Genomic DNA, 25,680 nt, shown 5'->3' on the forward strand with positions numbered 1-25,680 from the left:
AGATCACCAAACTAAAGTGTGCTAGCACCTTAGTAGGGTTTGGCAAGATGAGGAGAGGAAGAGCAAGAAGAGAGAGCACTAGGAGGAAGAAGATGTGGATGAATACAATTGAATGAAAAATTCATTCTTTCCATCAAAAGTGGCCGGCCACATTCATGGAGTTGTAACCCCCATTTTTGCATTAAGTGTGGCCATTAAAGAGAATTGTAACCTCCATGAGGTGGCACACACATGTGCTAAACATGATGATGTGACACCTCATCATTTGCCACTTAATGCCAAGTCACAAATGATGTGGCATAAAGTCAAGTCAAACTTAACTCTTCCTCTTCCTCTCAAGTCAAGTCAAACTTGACTTAATCTCTCTCATAGTTGATCTAATCCAACCATTTAATTCAAGCCAATTTAATATAATGAATCTAATTCATTTAATTAAATTGATTCAATGAGTCATAATCTAAATTAGACTCATTGAACACATGAATCAACTTGAGTCCAACTCAATTAGCCCAATTAGGATTACTCTTAATCCAATTTGATTCATCAAATGAATCTAATCCTCTTGGTTCATCATATGAACCTAATCTCCATCTAATTGTCCTTAGTGTGTGACCCTATAGGTTCTTGTAACGTTGGCAATGCCCCTAAACCCATTTAGGAGCATAAGTAATGAGCGATATTTAGCAACACATCATTACTACCCAAGTTACAAGAATGTTGAGATCCACCATCACCTTATGACTACTAATTGTGATTCCTCACAAAATATGACAAGTGTCCTTCTATCCTAGACATCTAGATTGATCAATGTGAGGCATAGACCGTGTCATCTCTGACCAATCTAAATCTTGAACTCCAAGTAGACTCACTAAATCAAATGAGCTCAATATCTTATATTGACTCATTTGGGCATGGCCATGCACATCGTGGTCTCACTCTATCAAGAATATTGATGTCGCTCCCGTCATATAGGAGGGATAGATCCCATCTACATCACTCACATCCCTCTGCATAATTCGTTACATACCCAGTAACCGCCTTTATAGTCCACCCAGTTACGTGTGACGTTTGATGAAACCAAAGTACAAAACTCCTTATGTAGGGATCCATGGTGACTTCAGGTCCAAGGACTAGTAGTGATACTAATAGCCACATGAGAAAGTATGTGACACTCATATAATGATCCATGATACTTTCTCATGGCGGGTCATTCAGTATACATTCTCCAATGCATACCCATGTGTCAACTTGATATCTTTATATCCATGACTAGTGAGATCAAGTCATCGAGTTGACCTACATGCTAGTCTTATTGCATTAACATTGTCCCTGAATGTTAATACTCGACTAGGAATGATTAAGAGTAGTGTTCCCGATATCATCTCACTATCGATTCAACCAATCGATTGATATAGGTAAGAACTATTGGGTTTTCGGGCCGCGAAAACCGCTTTTCGCGTTGCGGAAACCCCGAATCACCCAAAGCCGTAGATCCGTGCAAGGAAAACCGAACGAAAATTACGAGTACGAGTTTCAAAATATCTAGATCTACTCCTAGATCTATGTGTTAAGAATATACCTTGAAGCGTGCCCTTTCGCGTTCCCACTCGTCCAATGGTACGTCGGATCTCGAGAGTGTCAACGTAGACACTCCTCTAATGATATCCACACGAACAAGGAGTGTCTCTCACACTCAAAGGATGGAGAAGAGAGCCCCAAGTGGGCTAGCACTTTCTAGAGCTCTCGGGTAGGATTTGAAAAAGGGAGAAAGGAGAGAAAGGAAAGGAATCTCACATACTCCTCTAGGTATCCTCCTTTGTGACCTTCACTTCACCCGTTTCTTTGGACCTTAACACATTCCTCTTCACCTTGCTTGAAAAACTCGGCCAAGAAGGAGGAAAGGGAGAAGAGAATGGCTAGAGGAAGGAGATGAAATGAATGAGACCAATGAATGAAAATTCATTCCCATACATTCACTTGTGTGGCCGGCCACATGAGTAACTCCTACTCATTTAATGTGGCCGGCCACATTAATGAGAATGGAGGCTTGTAACCTCCATGATGTGGCATACCATGATGATGTGGAGAATCATCATTGGTCCACATCTTGCCATCTCACTAATGATGTGGCAATTAGTCAAGTCAAACTTGACTCTTCCTCTCCCTCTCAAGTCAAGTCAAACTTGACCAAATCTTTGATCTAATCTAACCATTTGATTCAAGCCAACTTAATATAATGAATCTAATTCATTAAATTAAGCTAATTTAATGAGTCATAATCTAAATTAGACTCATTGAATACATGAATCAACTTGAGTCCAACTCAATTAGCCCAATTTGGATTACTCTTAATCCAATTTGATTCATCAAATGAATCTAATCATCTTGGTTCATCATATGAACTTAATTCAATTGGTTCATCATATGAACCCAATCTCCATCCACTTGTTCTTTTGTGTGACCCAATAGGTTCTTGTAACGTTGGCAATGTTTCTAAACTCCTTTAGAAACATAAGCAATGAGCGGCATCTAGCAATACATCATTGCTACCCAAGTTACACGAATGTTGAGATCCAACATCACATTGTGACTATTAATTGTGACTCCTCACAATATATGACAAGTGTCCTTCTATCCTAGACATCTAGATTGATCAATGTGAGGCATAGACCGTGTCATCCTCTGACCAATCTAAATCTTGACTCTAAGTAGACTCACTCAATCAAATGAGCTCAATATCTCATATTGACTCATTTGGGTATGGCCATACACTTCGTGGTCTTACTCTATCAAGAATATCGATGTCACTCCCGTCATATAGGAGGGATAGATCCCATCTACATCACTCACATCCCTCTACATAATTCGTTACATACCTAGTAATCGCCTTTATAGTCCACCCAGTTACGGGTGACGTTTGACGAAACCAAAGTACATAACTCCTTATGTAGGGATCCATGGTGACTTCAGGTATAAGGACTAATAGTCATACTAATAGCCACATGAGAAAGTATATGACACTCATATAACGATCCATGATACTTTCTCATGGCGGGTCATTCAGTATACATTCTCCAATGTATACCCATGTGTTAGCTTGATATCTCAATATCCATGACTTGTGAGATCAAGTCATCGACCTGACCTACATGCTAGTCTTATTGCATTAACATTGTCCCTGAATGTTAATACTCGACTAGGAATGATTTAGAGTAGTGTTCCCTATATCATCTCACTATCGATTCAACTAATCGATTGATATAGGTATGCACCTTCTACTCAAGGACGCTATTATACTTAGTCTATTTGGCACTAATACAAATAAGTATAATAACCAAACAAATGCCTTTATTGATATACATGAATATGATATAATGAGTCCATACAATCATCAAATGATTGGCTCTAGGGCTCTAACTAACAATCTCCCACTAGCACTAGTGCCAATCAGTATAGGCTCTAAGGCCTAATGACCTAGTGTGACCATCATGCTTCCTCTGTGCCAAAGCCTTGGTCAAGGTATCTACGATGTTAGCCTCTGTAGGTACTCTGCAAATCTTCATATCTCCTCTATCGATAATCTCTCGAATGAGAAGGAAGCGCCGTAGTATGTGCTTGGTCCGCTGGTGTGAGCGAGGTTCCTTCGCTTGTGCTATAGCTCCATTGTTTTCACAATAGAGCTCAACTGGGTCAGCGATGCTAGGAACCACCCCAAGTTCAGTGATGAACTTGCGGATCCAAACTGCCTCCTTTGCTGCCTCTGATGCAGCAATATACTCGGCCTCTGTTGTAGAATCAGCTACTGTGTCCTGCTTAGAACTCTTCCAGCTCACAGCACCACCATTTAAGCAAAACACAAACCCCGACTGCGATCTATAGTCATCCTGGTCGGTCTGGAAGCTAGCATCACTGTAACCCTTTACAGCTAGCTCATCATTGCCTCCATATATCAAGAAATATTCTTTAGTCCTTCTTAAGTACTTAAGAATATTCTTGACCGCTATCCAGTGACTTTCACCTGGATCTGACTGGTATCTGCTCGTCATGCTCAAAGCATACGAGACATCAGGTCGAGTACATAGCATGACGTACATGATCGATCCTATGGCTGAGGCATAAGGGATCTGATCCATACGGTCTCTCTCCTCTCTAGAATAGGGACCTTGAGTCTTCGAAAGACTCACGCCATGTGACATCGGCAGAAATCCCTTCTTGGAGTTCTGCATGGCAAACCGAAGGAGTACCTTGTCAATATATGTACTCTGACTTAGGCCAAGCAATCTCTTAGATCTATCCCTATAGATCTGTATCCCTAGAATGCGGGATGCCTCACCTAAGTCCTTCATTGAGAAGCAACTCCCTAGCCAGGTCTTGACAGACTGAAGCATAGGGATGTCCTTCCCAATGAGTAGTATGTCATCCACATACAATATGAGGAAGATAACTATATCCCCTACAACCTTCTTGTAGACACAAGGTTCATCTTCGTTCTTGATGAAACCAAACTGTTTGATTGCATCATCGAAACGAAGATTCCAGCTCCGAGAAGCTTGCTTTAGTCCATAAATGGACCTATGCAGCTTGCATACTCTGCTAGTATGCTGTGGATCTACAAAACCCTCAGGTTGTGTCATGTACACATCCTCGAGCAGGTTTCCATTCAGAAATGTGATTTTGACATCCATCTGCAATATCTCATAGTCATGGTATGCTGCAATAGCAAGCATGATCCGAATGGACTTAAACATCGCTACTGGAGAAAAGGTTTCATCATAGTCAATACCATGAATCTGCTTGAAACCTTTAGCTACCAAGCGACCCTTATAGATAAGTCCATCCATGTCAGTCTTTCTCTTAAAGACCCACTTGCACCCAATGGGTTTTACCCCTTCAGGTGGATCAACCAAAGTCCATACTTGGTTGGTGTACATGGATTCCATTTCGGATCTCATGGCCTCTAGCTATTTCTCGGAATCTGGTCTCATCACAGCTTCCTGATAGGTGGTAGGCTCATCATCTATGAGCATAACGTCATCATGGTCAGACAAGAGAAATGAGTATCTCTCAGGCTGACGACGTACCCTATCAGACCTGCGAAGAGGTATGTCTACTTAAACCGGTTGTTGTTCCTCAAATCCTTGTGGAACATCATCGACAACACTTTGTGGTTCCAGTTCAACTTCCATCGAGGCTTCAGTGCTAGTATTCGCATCTTGAACTTCTTCAAGATCGAACGTGCTTCCACTAGTCTTTCTAGAAATAAAGTCGCTTTCTAGAAAGACCCCAGTCTTTGCCACAACTACCTTGTGCTGACTGGGAATGTAGAAGTAATATCCCTTAGTTTCCTTGGGATATCCAATAAAGTAGCACTTGTCGTATTTGGGTCCTAACTTGTCTGAGACTTGACGTCTAACGTAAGCCTCACAACCCTAAATCCTCATAAAAGACACCTAGGCATCTCTCCCAGTCCATATCCTATATGGTGTCTTTATCACGGCCTTAGATGGAACTCGGTTGAGTATTAAAGCTGCCGTGTCTAGAGCATAGTCCCAAAGGTATGTTGGAAGATCTGTGTGACTCATCATAGATCGTACCATATCTAATAGGGTACGATTCCTCCTTTCGGATACACCATTCCACTGTGGTGTTCCAGGAGGAGTGAGTTGGGATAGAATCCCACACTCAGCTAGATAGTCACGAAACTCATGGCTAAGGTATTCTCCACCTCGATCGAATCGAAGTATCTTATTACTCTTGCCAAGCTGGTTTTGTACTTCATTCTTGAATTCTTTGAACTTTTCAAAGGATTCGGACTTTTGTGTCATTAAGTACACATAACAGTATCTATTGAAGTCATCAGTAAATGTGATGAAGTACCTATAACCGCCTCTAGCAGCGACATTGAAAGGGCCACATACATCACTATGTATGAGTCCTAACAAATCAGTCGCTCTCTCGCTGTGCCCACTAAAGGGAGTCTTGGTCATCTTGCCTCGTAGGCATGACTCGCTTACCTCATATGATTCAAAATCAAATGAGTCCAGCATACCATCCTTATGGAGCTGGGATAAGCGCTTGTCATTTATATGACCTAAGCGACAGTGCCAGAGGTAGGTTTGGTTCATGTCATTTGACTTGAACCTCTTGGTATTTATGTTATAGATAGGGCTCTCAAGGTCTAGAATATAGAGTCCGTTTATTAGAGGTGCACTACAATAGAACATATCATTTAAATAGACAGAACAACATTTGTTCTTTATTATAAACGAGAATCCTTTCTTGTCCAAACAAGAAACTGAAATTATGTTCTTAGTCAAGGCAGACACATAACAACAATCATCTAATTCTAGTACAAGCCCAGAGGGTAGAGATAGATAGTAAGTTCCTACAGCAATAGCAGCAACCCGTGCTCCATTGCCTACTCGTAGGTCTATCTCACCCTTAGTCAATGCCCTGCTATTTCTCAGCGCTTGTACATTAATACAAATGTGCGAAGCACATCCGGTATCTAATACCCACGATGAAGAAATAGAGAGGTTGACTTCTATAACATGTATACCTGAAGTAGAAATCTTATTTCTCTTCTTCGTAAGATCTTCCAGGTATTCTTTGGAGTTCCTCTTCCAGTGCCTTGCTTGTCCTTGATATAGGTGACAAAGATGTTCAACCATATCGTAAGCGCTCATCAACTCATGTTGCTTCTGAAGCTCAGAGTTCATGGTTGCGAGCATAAGACAGGACACATCTAATGCGTCATCTTGATTCTTCTTGTAAGCATCCCAGTCAGCTCGCGTGGCAGTGGCAGGAGGAGCCTCCCGAATGGGCTGCTCCAGAACGTACAGTTTACGTTCCTAAGTGAGAACTATTCTCAGGTTCCTATACCAGTCCAGGAAATTTGCTCCGTTGAGCTTGTCCTTCTTAAGGACAGAACGCAGGGAGAAAGAGTTCGTATTCGACGTCATGGTTATCTACAACAGAAAATTTGCAGAAATAAATATCATATTCTTTTAAAATCATTTAATTAGGCCTTTAATTAAATGATGCTCCCACTGAATTCTATAATTCTTGTGGGACAAGATCCACATCATACTAACCCTTGAGTTAGCTTTGGCTAATACGCCCAAGGCTTAGTATGATCGGTAGGTAACGATTACCAATTACATCTCTATGCAACTCTTGTTTATAGAATCAATATCCGCATTTATATTAAAACTCGAGTTAGCTTTGGCTAATACGCCCGAGAGTTAATATAGATGTGATTTTGACCTATCATTCCAACTATTGGAAGAATGCCTATAGTTGACTCGATCCAACCGAGTAACTAGGAATACTCAATCTAATTGAGTTTGTATTCACCCATGCGTTGATAGGCGGGACCAAGATTGTCCCTCCGTACCCTACCAAGATAATATGTATTGCTCTGCTTTGGCAGATTCAACAATACATGTGATCGAGGTAGTGATAGGTATCACGGCACGGTTAGGCATTTAGAGTTGGTTCGATCAAGATCTAATCTAATCGAAAAGGATGCATCTTGTGCACGACTTAGATCTAATCTAATTGCAAGGGTGCATCATGTGCACGACTTAGATCTAATCTAATCGTAAGGCACTAATTAATTAATTACTTATTAAACATGCATCATATACATAAGCAATTAACTAATTAATATATTTGTGATTTAGTCATGGCCCTACTACGATCTTCTCAAGCCAATGAGAAGATCGAATGGTCAACCTAGGGTCAACAGCTTCTCTAAGCTCCTCCCTTTGACCACCTTGTGTTGCTCGTGCCCGCCTCGGAACTCCGTCTCGTGTGGACCCTCCACCGCTCTAATTTGTACATTACAATTTGAAACTCGAGTTACATTCGAGTCTAAATATAATTTACAACAAGAATATAAGAGAAAGGCACGACGCGCAGGTCGCGGAAAAAATAAAACATACAACACGCGCAACCACATAACGGCACGCAGGCTGTATTATGAATTACAACACAATCCAATCATATTGGGTTTTGGGCCATGACTATCAAAAAATTAATATATAATTCAAAATTATATATTTTCATAATTTTCTATAATTTTAAAAATAATTTTTTACAATTTTTACGAGTAAAATTTCCCGGCGGTCCCGTTTAGCAGTTTCGGGCGCAATCGCGGAACGGATCCCCTTGCGGGGCCAGGGGCAGCGCCCCTACCCGCGATCTAACCATCGCGAGGGTTCCTTTGCGATCCAACAGCGCCCAAACTCGCTGTCCCAAAACGATTTGGGTCGAGACATTGCCGTTTCGGAAAAATCTTCCCGGCAGGTTCGTTTTTAGCGATTTCGGGTGCAATCGCGGAGCAAATCCCCTTGCGGGGTTAGGGGCAGTACCCCTACCCACGATCTAACCATCGTGAGTTGCTCCTTTTCAATCTAATGGCACCCAAGCCCGCTGTCTCAAACGGATTTGGGGTAAAACGAAGCCGTTTTGGAAAAATCTTTCCGGTAGCCGAAGCCTACAAGTGCCGAGACACTTGTGCTTCGCTTCTACGGAAAAATTACCCATAAAAACTATAAAAATCATAATTTTACAGAAAATTACAGAAACTTTAGTTTTCATAAAATCAAAAATTAAACTCGTACAAGCCTTGCACGTGGCTCTGATACCACTGTTGGGTTTTTCGGGCCGCGAAAACCGCTTTTCGCGTCGCGGAAACCCCGAATCACCCAAAGCGGTAGATCCGTGCAAGGAAAACCGAACGAAAATTACGAGTACGAGTTTCAAAATATCTAGATCTACTCCTAGATCTATGTGTTAAGAATATACCTTGAAGCGTGCCCTTTCGCGTTCCCGCTCGTCCAACGGTACGCCGGATCTCGAGAGTGTCAACGTAGACACTCCTCTAATGATATCCACACGAACAAGGAGTGTCTCTCACACTCAAAGGATGGAGAAGAGAGCCCCAAGTGTGCTAGCACTTTCTAGAGCTCTTGGGTAGGATTTGAAAAAGGGAGAAAGGAGAGAAAGGAAAGGAATCTCACATACTCCTCTAGGTATCCTCCTTTGTGACCTTCACTTCACCCTTTTCTTTGGACCTTAACACATTCCTCTTCACCTTGCTTGAAAAACTCGGCCAAGAAGGAGGAAAGGGAGAAGAGAATGGCTAGAGGAAGGAGATGAAATGAATGAGACCAATGAATGAAAATTCATTCCCATACATTCACTTGTGTGGCCGGCCACATGAGTAACTCCTACTCATTTAATGTGGCCGGCCACATTAATGAGAATGGAGGCTTGTAACCTCCATGATGTGGCATACCATGATGATGTGGAGCATCATCATTGGTCCACATCTTGCCATCTCACTAATGATGTGGCAATTAGTCAAGTCAAACTTGACTCTTCCTCTCCCTCTCAAGTCAAGTCAAACTTGACCAAATCTTTGATCTAATCTAACCATTTGATTCAAGCCAACTTAATATAATGAATCTAATTCATTAAATTAAGCTGATTTAATGAGTCATAATCTAAATTAGACTCATTGAATACATGAATCAACTTGAGTCCAACTCAATTAGCCCAATTTGGATTACTCTTAATCCAATTTGATTCATCAAATGAATCTAATCATCTTGGTTCATCATATGAACTTAATTCAATTGGTTCATCATATGAACCCAATCTCCTTCCACTTGTTCTTTTGTGTGACCCAATAGGTTCTTGTAACGTTGGCAATGTTTCTAAACTCCTTTAGAAACATAAGCAATGAGCGGCATCTAGCAATACATCATTGCTACCCAAGTTACACGAATGTTGAGATCCAACATCACCTTGTGACTATTAATTGTGACTCCTCACAATATATGACAAGTGTCCTTCTATCCTAGACATCTAGATTGATCAATGTGAGGCATAGACCGTGTCATCCTCTGACCAATCTAAATCTTGACTCTAAGTAGACTCACTCAATCAAATGAGCTCAATATCTCATATTGACTCATTTGGGTATGGCCATACACTTCGTGGTCTTACTCTATCAAGAATATCGATGTCACTCCCGTCATATAGGAGGGATAGATCCCATCTACATCACTCACATCCCTCTGCATAATTCGTTACATACCCAGTAATCGCCTTTATAGTCCACCCAGTTACGGGTGACGTTTGACGAAACCAAAGTACATAACTCCTTATGTAGGGATCCATGGTGACTTCAGGTATAAGGACTAATAGTCATACTAATAGCCACATGAGAAAGTATATGACACTCATATAACGATCCATGATACTTTCTCATGGCGGGTCATTCAGTATACATTCTCCAATGTATACCCATGTGTTAGCTTGATATCTCAATATCCATGACTTGTGTGATCAAGTCATCGACCTGACCTACATGCTAGTCTTATTGCATTAACATTGTCCCTGAATGTTAATACTCGACTAGGAATGATTTAGAGTAGTGTTCCCTATATCATCTCACTATCGATTCAACTAATCGATTGATATAGGTATGCACCTTCTACTCAAGGACGCTATTATACTTAGTCTATTTGGCACTAATACAAATAAGTATAATAACCAAACAAATGCCTTTATTGATATACAAGAATATGATACAATGAGTCCATACAATCATTAAATGATTGGCTCTAGGGCTCTAACTAACAAGAACCTTCTACTCAAGGACGCTATTATACTTAGTTTATTTGGCACCAATACAAGTATAATAACCAAAACAAATGCCTTTATTAATATAAGAATATGATACAACAAGTCCATAATACAATCATCAAATGATTGGCTCTAGGGCTCTAACTAACACCGAGAGGGTGAGGAAGAGAGAGGGCGGTGTCGGGTGAGGGTTTGAGGGAGAGTTGTCGATCCGAAATAATAAACTCCCACTTAAATTCCCTATTTATATTAAGTGATTAATACAACCCAACTCGATCATAAATATAATTTCTCTCCTCTTCTTTCAGCACACCCCTACTGGGGCCACCTGGTTACTAATGTCCTGTATAAATCATAGGGTCTAATAGGTCGCAGGTTCAATTCCCGCTTAGGCTATTTTATGTTTTTATTTAATTTTGCTACTTCTGCTACTCCAAAAATTCCATAAAAATATTCTAAAATTCTTGAAAAATAATAGAATATTTCTAAAATTTATTTGAGAAATTTTCGGGCGTTATAATCCCCCATACCTTATAAAAAGTTCATCCTCGAACTTAAAATATTTCTGGGTACTTCTGTCTCATACTAGCTTCTGTCTCCCAAGTTGCCTTTTCTACTGTGTGATTTTGCCATATGACTTTTACTAATGGTACTTCCTTGTTCCGTAATTTCTTAACCGCTCGACCTATTATCTGAATAGGTCGACTATCATAGTTGAGGTCTTCGTGGACTTGTACTGACTGAGGCCCAATCACCTGGGTGGCATCTGAGATATGCTTCTTCAGCATAGAGACATGAAATACGTTATGGATAGCTGATATCTCCTGGGGTAGCTCTAGCTCATATGCTACCTTGCCAACTCTTCTGGTAATAAGGTATGGTCCCACATATCTGGGACTTAATTTGCCCTTCTTCCCAAAACGCATTACTCCCTTCATGGGAGCCACTCGGAGGAATACTGTATCCCCCACTAAAAACTTTAAGGGTCGGCGCCGTGTATCAGCATAGCTTTTTTGGCGGCTCTGAGCTGTCTCTATCCTCTGGCGGATCTGCTGTATAGCTATTGTGGTATCTGCTACTAGATCTGTCTGAAGTTCTAGTTCTTTCTGTTCACCACTTTCATACCAGAAGATTGGAGATCTACACCTCCGCCCATAGAGAGCCTCGTAGGGTGTCATGCCGATAGTGGCCTGATAGCTATTGTTGTATGCAAATTCTGCTAAACATAGATATTTGCACCAACTTCCCTTGAAGTCTAGTGCACATGCTCGGAGCATATCTTCGAGTACCTGATTTACTCGCTCCGTCTGACCATCTATCTGAGGATGAAAAGCTGTGCTACCCAATGCTGACTGTACACACTCCCAGAAGTGTGACATGAATCTACTGTCTCTGTCTGAAATGATGGTCCGTGGAACTCCATGCAGTCTGACAATCTCCTTGAGATATAACTGAGCTAGCTGCTCCAGGGAGTAGGATATCCTGATAGCTAAGAAGTGGGATGATTTAGTCAATATGTCGACTATTACCCAGATGGCATCACAACCATTCATGGTTCTGGGTAGTCCCACTATGAAATCCATGGAAATATCCTCCCACTTCCATTCTAGAATATGAATAGGCTGCAGAACTCCTCCTGGTCTCTGGTGTTCTGCATTGACCCTCTGACAGGTCAGACAGGTACTGACATATCTAGCGATGTCTCTTTTCATCCCAGGCCACAAAAAATGTCTCTTTAGGTCTTGGTACATCTTGGTGGAACCAGGATGCATCGCATAAGGAGTCCTGTGAGCCTCGTCTAGGATCTTTCTCCGTAGTTCCTCCTGATCCGGAATGCATAGTCTGTCACCAAAATATAATACCCCACTATCAGATACTCTGAACTCTCCACTTTCTGATTCTGCTAACCCTTGCTTGATTTTCTGAATTTCAGGGTCCTGACCCTGAGCTGTCTGGATGTCACCATGCAGGGTAGATGCTAAGGTCATAGTAGAGAGCTGTCCAACTATAAGTTCGAGACCAACTATAAGTAGAGAGTTGTCCAACTATAAGTTCCTTTTGTAGGGGCAGTGACATGGTTGCTAGGGATAGTAAGGTGGCACTAGACTTCTTGCTAAGTGCGTATGCCACCTTATTGGCTTTTCCTGGGTGGTAGAGGATATCTATGTCATAGTCTTTGACCAGCTCGAGCCATCTGTGCTGTCGCATATTCAGATCCTTCTAAGTGAAGAAGTACTTCAGACTCTGATGATCTGTATACACTCTGCACTGAGCTCCATACAAGTAGTGTCTCCAAATTTTGAGGGCGAAGACGACTGCTGCAAGCTCAAGGTCATGAGTAGGGTAGTTCCTCTCATAGTCCTTGAGTTGTCTGGAGGCATAGGCGATCACCTTGCCATTTTGCATCAGTACTGCTCCTAGTCCCAATTTAGAGGCATCACTGTAAATATCAAAGCTGCCTGTGTTTTCTGGTAGAGTCAGAATGGGAGCACTGGTCAATCTTCTTTTTAGCTCGATGAAGCTGTTCTCATAGTCCTCTGTTCACTGAAATTTTCTGTTCTTCCTGGTGAGAGCTGTCAGTGGGGAGGCTATCCTAGAGAAATCCTCTACAAATTTTCTGTAATAGCCTGCTAGTCCCAGAAAACTTCTGATTTCACCGGTGTTCTTAGGTCTTTTCCAGTTACTCACAGCCTCTATCTTACTGGGGTCTACCATGATACCATCCTTGGAGATGATGTGACCCAGGAAGGATACCTGATCGAGCCAGAATTCACATTTCGTGAACTTGGCGTACAACTAGTTCTGCTAAAGGGTCTGCAGTACTATCTTCAGGTGCTCTGCGTGTTCTTCCTGAGTTCCGGAATAGATAAGAATGTTGTCGATGAACACGATAATAAACTTATCTAAGTATTCTCTGAATACTCTGTTCAAGAGGTCCATGAAAGTAGCTGGAGTATTCCTCACGCCAAAGGGCATGACTACGAACTCATAATGTCCGTATCTAGTCCTGAAAGCTGTCTTGGGTATATCACCTTCTTTAACTCTCACCTGGTGATATCCCGATCTAAAGTCTATTTTAGAGAACACTGCTGCTCCCTTTAGCTGATCAAACAGGTCATCTATCCTGGGAAGAGGATGTTGGTTAATCCTAGGAAAATGTACCGGTTCCACTGTACAAAATTTTTGTACAAGTGTCGAACCTTTCCTTAAATAACCTATTGTGTTCTTTAGAGGTTAAATTAGAAATCGCAGACGAAACTTAACATCATTGATTCCAAATTTAACTTATCTGTTCTTAATGATTTAGATTTGAATTGCAAGCAGAACTTAACACTATTGATTCAAATCTACCTAGATTATTAATTCCATAAATATTAATTTCCAAAATTAGCTTCCAGGACTGCATGGCGAGGCACATGGCCTTCTTGGATATGGGAGCAACCACCACCGCCTAGGCAAACCCTTTTAAGGAAAGCTAATATTTATTTCCTTAAATAACTCTAGGTTAACCAAAAGAAACAATCGAATCACAAGTTCGAAAAATAAGAAAACACAAACTCAAAAAACTATTTCGAAAAACTAGATCTAATTGCCTCTTGTATTTAGAATTCTTACAAAGAGAAAAATTAGCATGATGCGGAAAACAATTGCTAATTATACCTTTTCTTTGTATGCTAATGACCTCGAGATCTTCTGACGTATTCCTCGCCTCGCCATGGACGTCGTGTGGGCGACGATCCTCCAAGATGAACACCACCCAAAAGCTTCCTCCTTCTTCTTCTAAAATCCGACCACCACCACCACCAAGGAGAAGAGAGCAAAGGGAGAGGAAGAAGGGAGAGGGCCGACCACACCAAGAGATCACCCAAGCAAAAGAATAAGAGTTGTGTCTCATGAAGCCCCCTCACCCCTTCTTTTATATTACTTGCCCAAGGCAAATAAGGAAAAAACTTTTACAAAAATAAAATCATCCAAGAGTTTTTCCTTTTCCCTTTTTATTTTTTCTTTTCTTTCCTCTTGATTGAATCAATCATCAATCAATGGTTGAGATCAATTCTATTTGGTTTAGGATTAAACTTGGCCGGCCCCTTGCTTGGGCACCAAGCAAGGTGGTCGACCACCATGTTTTAGGAAAGGAATAATAATTTTTTAAAAAATTTTACAAGAGAAAAACTCTTATAAAATTTTACAAGCTCTCTTTCCTAAAGTAGGAGTTAAAAAAGAAAAGTTTCTAAAAATTAAAACCATGTTTTAAATTTAAAAACTCCCTTATAAAATTTCCTTTTTTAACATGGTGATAGAAAATTTAAATTTTAAAACTTCTTTTCCTTTTTTTTCTTAAACCATGAGGATGGTTAAAAAAGAAAAGTTTTAAAATCTTTTAAACTCTCTATTTAAACATGTGGCCTAATTCAAATAAGGAAAGTTTTAAAAATTAAAATCTCTCTTTTAAAACTTATAGTTTTCTACAAAGAGAAGATTTAAAAATTCAAAACAACCCTCCCTTTTTGAATTATTATGGCCGGCCCCTACAAGAAGATGTGGCCGGCCATTACTTGGTCACCAAGCAATAGTCTGGCCCCCTTCTTGGACACCAAGAAGAGCCTTACATTTGGATGGACTTGAGGCTATAATGAGGCTACGACAGGGACCTAGAGGAGAAATTGGTTTTGGCCTTCCGATGAGCTTGAGTATCCCGTGCTCGCCTCGAACACACAACTCAAGTTCATCGATAACAACTCATTCCACTAGAGAGTTATTACCGCACTACCGCACCAATCCCAAATTACATTATGGGCTCCTTCTTATCATAAGTGTGTTAGTCTCCCTGTGTTTAAGATTACGAATGCCCACTAATTAAGTAAGTTACTGATAACTCACTTAATTAATATCTAGCTCCAAGAGTAGTACCACCCAACCTTATTGTCATGTCGGACTAGGTCCACCTGCAGGGTTTAACATGGCAATCCTTATGAGCTCCTCTTGGGGTCATTCTCAACCTAGATAACTAGGACACAGATTCCTTCTATAATCAACAATACACACTATAAGTAATATCATTTCTCAACTTATCGGACATATTGATTTATCAAGTTAAACCTCACCCATTGATAAGTCAAATAAATAAATATTAAATATATGTGCTTGTTATTATATTAGGATTAAGAGCACACACTTCCATAATAACTAAGGTCTAGTTCTTTTACTAAGTCAGTACAAAAAGAACTTACCTAAATGGTTCTACTCAATACACTTAAAGTGTATCAGTGTAATTTATTAGTCAAGATAAACTAATACTTAATTACACTACGACTATTCTGATGGTTTGTTCATTTCCATTTTAGTCGTGAGCAACTTGTTTATAATTTATAGAGAACTGACAACATGATCTTCTGAGTGTGAAACCACCCTCCATGTTGTCTACTATATAAATTAATTGAACAATTACATTTAACAAATAAATACAGATATTGACCAATGTGATTCTTTTATTTCAACAAATAAATATTTACAAAAGCTAGGCTTTTAGTGTAAACTCTAACAATCTCCCACTTATACTAAAAGACTAAGCTGTCATATCTGTTGCCTTACATCTAATTCTCATCCCCTCCACATGCCGATCAAAAGCTTTCGCCGGAAGGGCCTTTGTGAAAGGATCTGCTAGGTTATCTTCTGATGTAATTTTGGCGACGACAACTTCTCCTCGCTTGACGATGTCTCGTATCAGGTGGTACTTGCGCTCTATATGTTTACTTGCCTTATGAGCTCGTTGTTCCTTCGAGTTTGCAACTGCACCGCTATTATCACAATAAATTGTGATGATCTTGGGCAAACCAGGAATCACATCTAAGTCCATTAGAAAGTTTCTGAGCCATACAGCTTCTTTGGCTGCCTCAGAGGCTGCCACATACTCAGCTTCCATGGTTGAGTCCGAGACACATTTATATTTAACACTCCTCCATGCAATGGCTCTACCTCGTAGAGTAAACACATAGCCTGACGTAGACTTACTATTGTCCCTATCTGATTGGAAATCCGAATCCGTGTAACCCACAGGGAGCAAATCGTCTGCTTGATAGACTAGCATATAATCTCTAGTCCTTCTCAGGTACTTTAAAATATGCTTCACAGCAGTCCAATGTCCTTGTCCAGGGTTACTCTGATATCTGCTAACCATGCCCACGGCAAAACAGATATCAGGTCTCGTACACAGCATTGCATACATAAGGCTTCCTACAGCCGAAGCATAAGGAACTGCCTTCATGTCCTCAATCTCCTTTGATGTCTTTGGGGACATCTCTTTAGATAAGGCTACTCCATGTCTAAAAGGTAAGAAACCTTTCTTGGAGTTTTGCATGCTAAAACGAGCAAGGATTGTGACTATATATAAAGCTTGGGATAGACACAACATTTTTTTCTTGTGATCCCTTATAACTTTGATCCCAAGAATGTGTGCACATTCTCTTAAGTCCTTCATATCAAATTGTTTGGACAATCATACCCTTACGTCTGATAATACCTTGACATTGTTGCCAATTAACAAAATATCATCTACGTATAGTACAAGAAATACCACCACGTTTCCGTTACACTTCTTGTATACACAAGACTCATCCGGACACTGAATAAATCCATATGACTGGATTACTTCGTTAAACCGGATGTTCCAAGATCTTGAAGCTTGTTTTAGTCCATAAATGGACCGATTGAGCTTACACACTAGATGCTCTTTGCCCTTTTCAATGAATCCTTCTGGTTGCTTCATATGGATGTTTTCTTCAAGACTTCCGTTAAGGAAAGCTGTCTTGACATCCATTTACCAAATCTCATAGTCCATATGAGCAGCAATGGATAAGAGTATCCGGATAGACTTAAACATGGCTACCGGTGAAAAAGTCTCCTCATAATCGATTCCCTCTTTCTGAGTATACCCTTTCGCAACAAGCCTTGCCTTGAAGGTTTTTACCTTCCCATCTATCCCTCTTTTCCTTTTGTAGATCCACTTGCATCCAATGGCTTTTACATCCTTTGGTGGTTCTACAAGCTCCCAGACCTTATTAGAATACATAGATTCTATTTCGGAATTTATTGCCTTTTGCCAAGATACTGCATCTAAATCTTGGAGTGCTTCATCATATGTTCGGGGATCTGGTTCATGTTTACCTAGGATCAAGTCCGAAGACTCACCAAAAAACATGAATCTCTCAGGTTGCCTCACAACCCTCCCACTACGACGAGGCACTGTCTCTGGTTGTGTATCATGTGTGACACGTGTTGCAGCTACTTGTGGTACTTCATCTTGTACTGTTGGTACTAAAGTAGATGTGTCCTCTCTAATTTCTTCTAGAACTATTTCACTCATGGGCTTATGGTTCATTACATAATCTTCTTCTAAAAATCGAGCATTGGTGCTAACAATGATCTTCTGATTTTTAGGATTATAAAACAAACCACCTTTCGTTCCTTTTGGATATCCCACAAATAGACAAACTTCTGTACGTGATTCTAACTTGTCAGTATCTCCCATCAGCACATGTGCTGGACTACCCCATATCCGAATATGATTCAGACTAGGCTTATGCCCATTCCATAATTCCATGGGAGTAGAAGGAACTGTTTTAGAAGGTACCATATTCAGAATGTACACCGCTGTTTCTAAAGCATATCCCCAAAATGAATTTGGTAATTCTGAATAACTCATCATCGATCTAACCATTTCCATAAGAGTCCTATTCCTTCGTTCTGCCACACCATTCTGCTGGGGTGTACCAGGTGCAGTCAATTGGGATTGAATCCCGACTTCTGATAAGTAATTCCTAAACTCTCCAAAAAGATATTCGCCACCACGGTCAGACTGTAGTGTCTTGATACTTTTAACAAGACATTTTTCCACATCAGCCCTATATTCTTTGAACTTGTCAAAGCATTCAGACTTATGGCGCATCAGGTAAATGTATCCGTATATTGAATAATCGTCTATAAAAGAGACGAAGTATTCATAACCACCTCTTGCCTGGATAGACATAGGACCACACAAATCAGAATGAACTAGTTCTAACGTATCTTTGGCTCTATACCCTTTGGCCTTAAAAGGTCTCTTGGTCATTTTACCTTCCAAGCAGGATTCGCATGTTGGAAAGTTTTCCAACTCTAATGAACCTAAGAGTCCATCGGCTACAAGCCTTTGAATCCTACTTAAGTTAATATGTCCAAGCCTTAGATGCCAAAGATATGTTTGGTTCATTTCCGAAGGTTCTTTTCTCATATTAGAGTTAGAAGATGTGTTATTAATTTCCATATTTTGCTTTGTGGGAGAAATTGAATTTAAAGTGTATAAATTGCCAACCAATGCACCAGAACAGATAATCACCTTATTTCTCTTTATAACGACATTGTTACTAAAAGAGACTGAATATCCATCCAAATACAGTTTAGAAACTGAAATTAAATTCTTTCTAAAACTGGGTACATAAAGATAATTTCTTAAAATCAAATTTCTATTCCTATCAAAAGATAAGTAGACGTGTCCCACTGCAACAGCCGCCACCTTAGTAGCATTGCCCATGTAGACAGTTATCTCTCCATCAAATAGTCGTCGGGTTTCCTGGAACCCCTGCAAAGAATTGCAGACATGATCAGTGGCTCCCATATCTACACACCAGGTGCTGGTAGATAACACCGCTAAATATGTTTCAACTACTAGAGTATGAGATATACCTTTATTGTTCTGGTTCCTACGAGGACAGCCTGCTTTCCAATGTCCAGACTGCTTGCAGATGAAGCACTTGCCCTTCGGCTTCCTCATTCCAGCTTTCTGTCCTGTACTGTGAGGTTTATTCACCTTCTTTGCTGAAAAGACCTGTTTCTTCTTCTTCTTGTCTTTCGACTTAGAAGTAGAACCATTTTCAACATAGTGAATCTGAGAACTGTGACGAAATATTCCTTCTGCTGCCTGTAGTTTTGTCAGAAGTTCCGCCAATGTATACTCTCTTTTGTTCATGTTATAGTTCAGGCGGAACTGCTCAAAACTCCTAGGTAGCGTTTGGAGAATTATATCGACCTGGGTTTCCCCATCGATTTCTCCTCCAAGGACTTGTATTTCATTCAGATAAGCCATCATTTTAAGGATATGATCCTTTACAGGTGTCCCCTCAGACATGGTGGCTGTCATTAGCTTCCTCATTGCCTCTTGCCTAGCATTCCGACTCTGGTGTCCAAAGAGATCTTTGATATTGTTCATTATATCATAAGCTGTTGGTAAATCTTGATGCTGATGTTGCAATACATTTGACATAGATGCCAAAATGTAACACCGTGCCATCTCATCAGCTTTTATCCATTTCTTATGATACTCAATCTCCTCTGGGGTAGAGTCACCGTCAGGTGCATCAGGGCAAGCCTCAGTCAGTACAAACTTATAGCTTTCAGCAGTAAGAATAATGTCCAAGTTTCTTTTCCAATCAATATAGTTGGGACCAGAAAGTTTGTTCTCTTTCAGTATAATGGCTAGTGGGTTGAAAGTCATCCTAAGAATCACAAAAATAAACTTTGGTCAAGACTCTAAATTTAGAATAATATTAATTCCTCAAACAATACTATTTTAAATTAACCAACACCTCAAATCACCGTGAATATTGCATGCCACGTTAGTGTGGACGTATACAAATTCAACATTTGTAAGAGAAGGGTGTGACCCATTAATTTTATTATCTTGTCATCCTAACTTTATGACAAATAAAATTAATAGTTGATTTTACTTTGGCCACACAATACAATAGCAGTGACTCCGTTGGGGAGGATACTATTGAATGCGTCTAAGTGTATACCATTACTTGATACTAAGTCCATTAAATAGGATTGTGCCCTTTCAGTTGGAGAAGATCACACGCTCCTAAATAATTTCCTATAACCATCCATAAAAGGAAGTTTGATCTAGTGATCCGCAACAAACTCATCCGTTGTGGAGGGAGGCACTCAGAGCCAACACGCAGGCTTGTTGCATCACTTACAAACCAGTAATGGAGACCATGGGATTTATTAAAATCCCTCTCCCACTTAGTTATTTAAAATTGAGGATTTTATCCTATGCTAGCATACATCACATGCATATAAACATCACAGTAAATAAAAGCAATAAATTTGGAAATTAATTTTCCAACTATTATGGCCTTTTCCATCACTGTCTTCGGTATGCTCCAACCCTAGCTGCTGCCATCGGGTCGAGTTGTCGCATCCATCTTGCTTCTTATTCCGCTGTGCCTCTGGTGCTCCAAATGTACCACACCTCGCAAGAATCTGATTCGCGACAAGAAAAGAATTTTACATATATCGATCCTATATTCCTCGAGGGAATGTACATGTAATCTAGATCGAAAAATAAAATTCTAAAAATAATACAGCTCCTGCTGTATTTTATACATACAATCATGCACACAAATAATGCCCTTGACATGTCCAAGGGTCCAATCACACACAATATCAATAAACCATAATAGTTGGAGCCTACAACCAAAGAGTTAGCACATCCTACTATTTTCCTGCCTAAATTATGTATAACATGTGCATAACCTATTTGAATTCTAAAAATACACAGAGGCAAACCCTAGCAATGATACCAATTGTTGGTTAATCCTAGGAAAACGTACCGGTTCCACTGTACAAAATTTTTGTACAAGTGTCGAACATTTCTTTAAATAACCTATTGTGTTCTTTAGAAGTTAAATTAGGAATTGCAGACGGAACTTAACATCATTGATTCCAAATTTAACTTATCTATTCTTAATGGTTTAGATTTGAATCGCAAGCAGAACTTAACACTATTGATTCAAATCTACCAAGATTATTAATTCCATAAATATTAATTTCCAAAATTGGCTTCCAGGACTGCATGGCGAGGCATATGGCCTTCTTGGATATGGGAGCAACCACCACCGCCTAGGCAAAGCCTTTTAAGGAAAGCTAATATTTATTTCCTTAAATAACTCTAGGTTAACCAAAAGGAACAATCGAATCACAAGTTCGAAAAAGAAGAAAACACAAACTCAAAAAACTATTTCGAAAAACTAGATCTAATTGCCTCTTGTATTTAGAATTCTTACAAAGAGAAAAACTAGCATGAAGCGAAAAATAATTGCTAATTATACCTTCTCTTTGTATGTTAATGACCTTGAGATCTTCTGCCATATTCCTCGCCTCGCCTTGGACGTCGTGTGGGCGACGATCCTCCAAGATGAACACCACCCAAAAGCTTCCTCCTCCTTCTTCTAAAATCCGGCCACCACCACTACCAAGGAGAAGAGAGCAAAGGGAGAGGAAGAAGGGAGAGGGTCGGTCACACCAAGAGATCACCCAAGCAAAAGAATAAGAGTTGTGTCTCATGAAGCCCCTTCACCCCTTCTTTTATATTACTTGCCCAAGGCAAATAAGGAAAAAACTTTTACAAAAATAAAATCATCCAAGAGTTTTTCCTTTTCCCTTTTTATTTTTCCTTTTCTTTCCTCTTGATTGAATCAATCATCAATCAATGGTTGAGATCAATCCTATTTGGTTTAGGATTAAACTTGGCCGGCCCCTTGCTTGGGCACCAAGCAAGGTGGCCGGCCAACATGTTTTAGGAAAGGAATAATAATTTTTTAAAAAATTTTACAAGAGAAAAACTCTTATAAAATTTTACAAGCTCTCTTTCCTAAAATAGGAGTTAAAAAAGGAAAGTTTCTAAAAATTAAAACCATGTTTTAAATTTAAAAACTCTCTTATAAAATTTCCTTTTTTAACATGGTGATAGAAAATTTAAATTTTAAAACTTCTTTTCCTTTTTTTCTTAAACCATGATGATGGTTAAAAAAGGAAAGTTTTAAAATCTTTTAAACTCTCTATTTAAACATGTGGCCTAATTCAAATAAGGAAAGTTTTAATAATTAAAATCTCTCTTTTAAAACTTATAGTTTTCTACAAAGAGAAGATTTTAAAAATTCAAAACAACCCTCCCTTTTTGAATTATTATGGCCGGCCCCTACAAGCTTGGTCACCAAGCTATAGGGTCGGCCCCTACAAGAAGATGTGGCCGGCCATTGCTTGGTCACCAAGCAATGGTCCGGCCCCCTTCTTGGACACCAAGAAGAGCCTTACATTTGGATGGACTTGAGGCTATAATGAGGCTACGACAGGGACCTAGAGGAGAAATTGGTTTTGGCGTTCCGATGAGCTTGAGTATCCCGTGCTCGCCTCGAACACACAACTCAAGTTCATCGATAATAACTCATTCCACTAGAGAGTTATTACCGCACTACCGCACCAATCCCAAATTACATTATGGGCTCCTTCTTATCATGAGTGTGTTAGTCTCCCTGTGTTTAAGATTACGAATGTCCACTAATTAAGTAAGTTACTGACAACTCACTTAATTAATATCTAGCTCCAAGAGTAGTACCACTCAACTTTATTGTCATGTCAGACTAGGTCCACCTGCAGGGTTTAATATGGCAATCCTTATGAGCTCCTCTTGGGGTCATTCTCAACCTAGATAACTAGGACACAGATTCCTTCTATAATCAACAACACACACTATAAGTAATATCATTTCCGAACCTATCGGGCATATTGATTTATCGAGCTAAACCTCACCCATTGATAAGTCAAAGAAATAAATATTAAATATATGTGCTTGTTATTATATTAGGATTAAGAGCACACACTTCCATAATAACTAAGGTTTAGTTCTTTTACTAAGTCAGTACAAAAAGAACTTACCTAAATGGTCCTACTCAATACACTTAAAGTGTATCAGTGTAATTTATTAGTCAAGATAAACTAATACTTAATTACACTACGACTATTCTGATGGTTTGTTCCTTTCCATTTTAGTCGTGAGCAACTTGTTTATAATTTTTAGAGAACTGACAACATGATCTTCTGAGTGTGACACCACCCTCCATGTTCTCTACTATATAAATTAATTGAACAATTACATTTAACAAATAAATGCAGATATTGACCAAAGTGATTCTTTTATTTCAACAAATAAATGTTTACAAAAGCTAGGTGATCCTGTCCGAACCAGGAGTCAACGGGCACTGGGCACGTGGCGCTCCTTGCTGGATCCTCGAGCGCTCCGGCGAACCTGCAGTAAAACCGAGCCGGGAGGGGTGTCCCGGCGACGGCCCTCCGACGCTCAAGTCAGGCGAGGAATAACGAATAGGTGGCCTCAAGATGAAGATTTTTTGCATACCTCCGGTGAAGAAATGGAGGCCTTATATAGACCTCTCGAAGAAGCCTGGGTGCGCCAGTCGAAGCAACCACCTGCCTTTGACCATGCCCAGGTATGGGTCTGTCAGAAGGGCCATGCCCAAATATGGATCTGTCAGGCAGACGTCCATGAGACCATACTGCTACTGTATCAACCTTTCCATGATGTGACGGCAAGATCCTCCATCGTGCGATCTTGTGTACGGCCTAATCATCCTTCTGCTGATATCCCATATCCCGAGCTGAGCGCATAGGCCGCTCGGCCACCTTTGTACCCTCACCCGTATTTTGGCCGAACGGACAACCCGCTCGGCCCTCTGGCCCCTGCCGAGCGGACTACCGCTCGGCCCTTCGATCCTCCTACCTTGGCGTCGGAAACCCAAGCCCCTGGATGGGTTATCTCTAGCTCCGCTCGGACCTACCCATCTGCTCGGCGCGGCCGTTAACCGCTTAGTCAGCCCTTCATCGGTCCTCAAGCTGAGACCCTTCAGGAAGTGGGTCCCCCATTCTTACTGCCAGATCACTAGGCTTTTAGTATACACTCTAACAGAGGATACCTGTTCTTAATTGTGACTTGGTTTAGTGCCCGGTAGTTTATACACAGGTGCATGCTCCCATCATTCTTCTTCACAAACAATACAGGAGCTCCCCATGGTGAGTGACTAGAGCGTATGAAGCCCTTGTCGAGTAGCTCCTGTAGTTGCTCCTAAAGTTCCTTCAGTTCTGCTGGAGTCATGCAGCAGGGTGCTTTGGAGATGGGATTTGTAACGGGGATGAGTTCTATCTCAAATTCAATCTCCATGTCTGGTGCTAGACCCGTTAACTCCTCAGGGAGCATACAACTCGGACCTCTTCTAGCTTTTGGTCCTTGTCCTGACTGGTATTGACTACATGTGCTTGGAATCCCGTACATCCTGAATCAAGTAGTTTCTGTGCTTTCAGAGCTGAGAGAAACTTCTTGGCCTTTCTCTTTGGTTCTCCGATGTACCCAAACTGCACTCCTACTTCAGGTTGGAATACAACTTTCTGTTTACGGCACTCTATGGAGGCACCGTGCTTGATCAGAAAGTCCATTCCCAAGATGACATCATAGTCAGTCATGTCTAGCATTATCAGATCACCAAAGAGTTCTCTGTCCGCTATAATAATTAGCACTGCTCGGAGCCAGTGCGTGGATGCCATGATTTCTCCTGAAGGTAGTGTCATCAAAAACTGACCACTGAGTACATCTGGAGATATTGCTAACTTTTCGACAAATGTCCTGGATATATAAGAATGGGTTGCCCTAGTATCGAATAAGACAATTGCACTTTGCTGTAAAATACTGATCTGACCTGTAACAACCATCGAGGCATTCGCTACGTCCTCTCTGGTTAGTGAGTAGATTCTTGCGTTTGTTGTGGCTGAGGGGGCTTCTAGTCTGCCCTGGCTGATGCGTGGACCATCTAAAGCATCCTGCATCTGGTGCGACGGTGCTGGCTTGCCTCCGTACTAAATCAGCTGTGGTGGGGGAAAGCCGGTCTTGTTCAGGCATTGTTTGGCCATATGCCCTTCCTGTCCACATTCGAAGCATCCTCGTGTGCCCTTACGACAAACTCCTGGGTGGAATTTCCCACAAGTAGAACACTTGGGATAGCTAGGTTGTTTACTAGCTGGTCCTCCTTTTGGGTAACTCCTTGGTTTACGTTTGTTACTGGAGTTCCCTTCCCAGTTAGAGCTGTGGCCCTGGTGTTTCTGAGTACTTGAGCCTCCTTAGCCTTTAGACTCTGAGAAGGC

Source organism: Zingiber officinale, chromosome 7B (genome assembly GCF_018446385.1).
Source record: "Zingiber officinale cultivar Zhangliang chromosome 7B, Zo_v1.1, whole genome shotgun sequence".
Classification (NCBI taxonomy): Eukaryota; Viridiplantae; Streptophyta; class Magnoliopsida; order Zingiberales; family Zingiberaceae; genus Zingiber; species Zingiber officinale.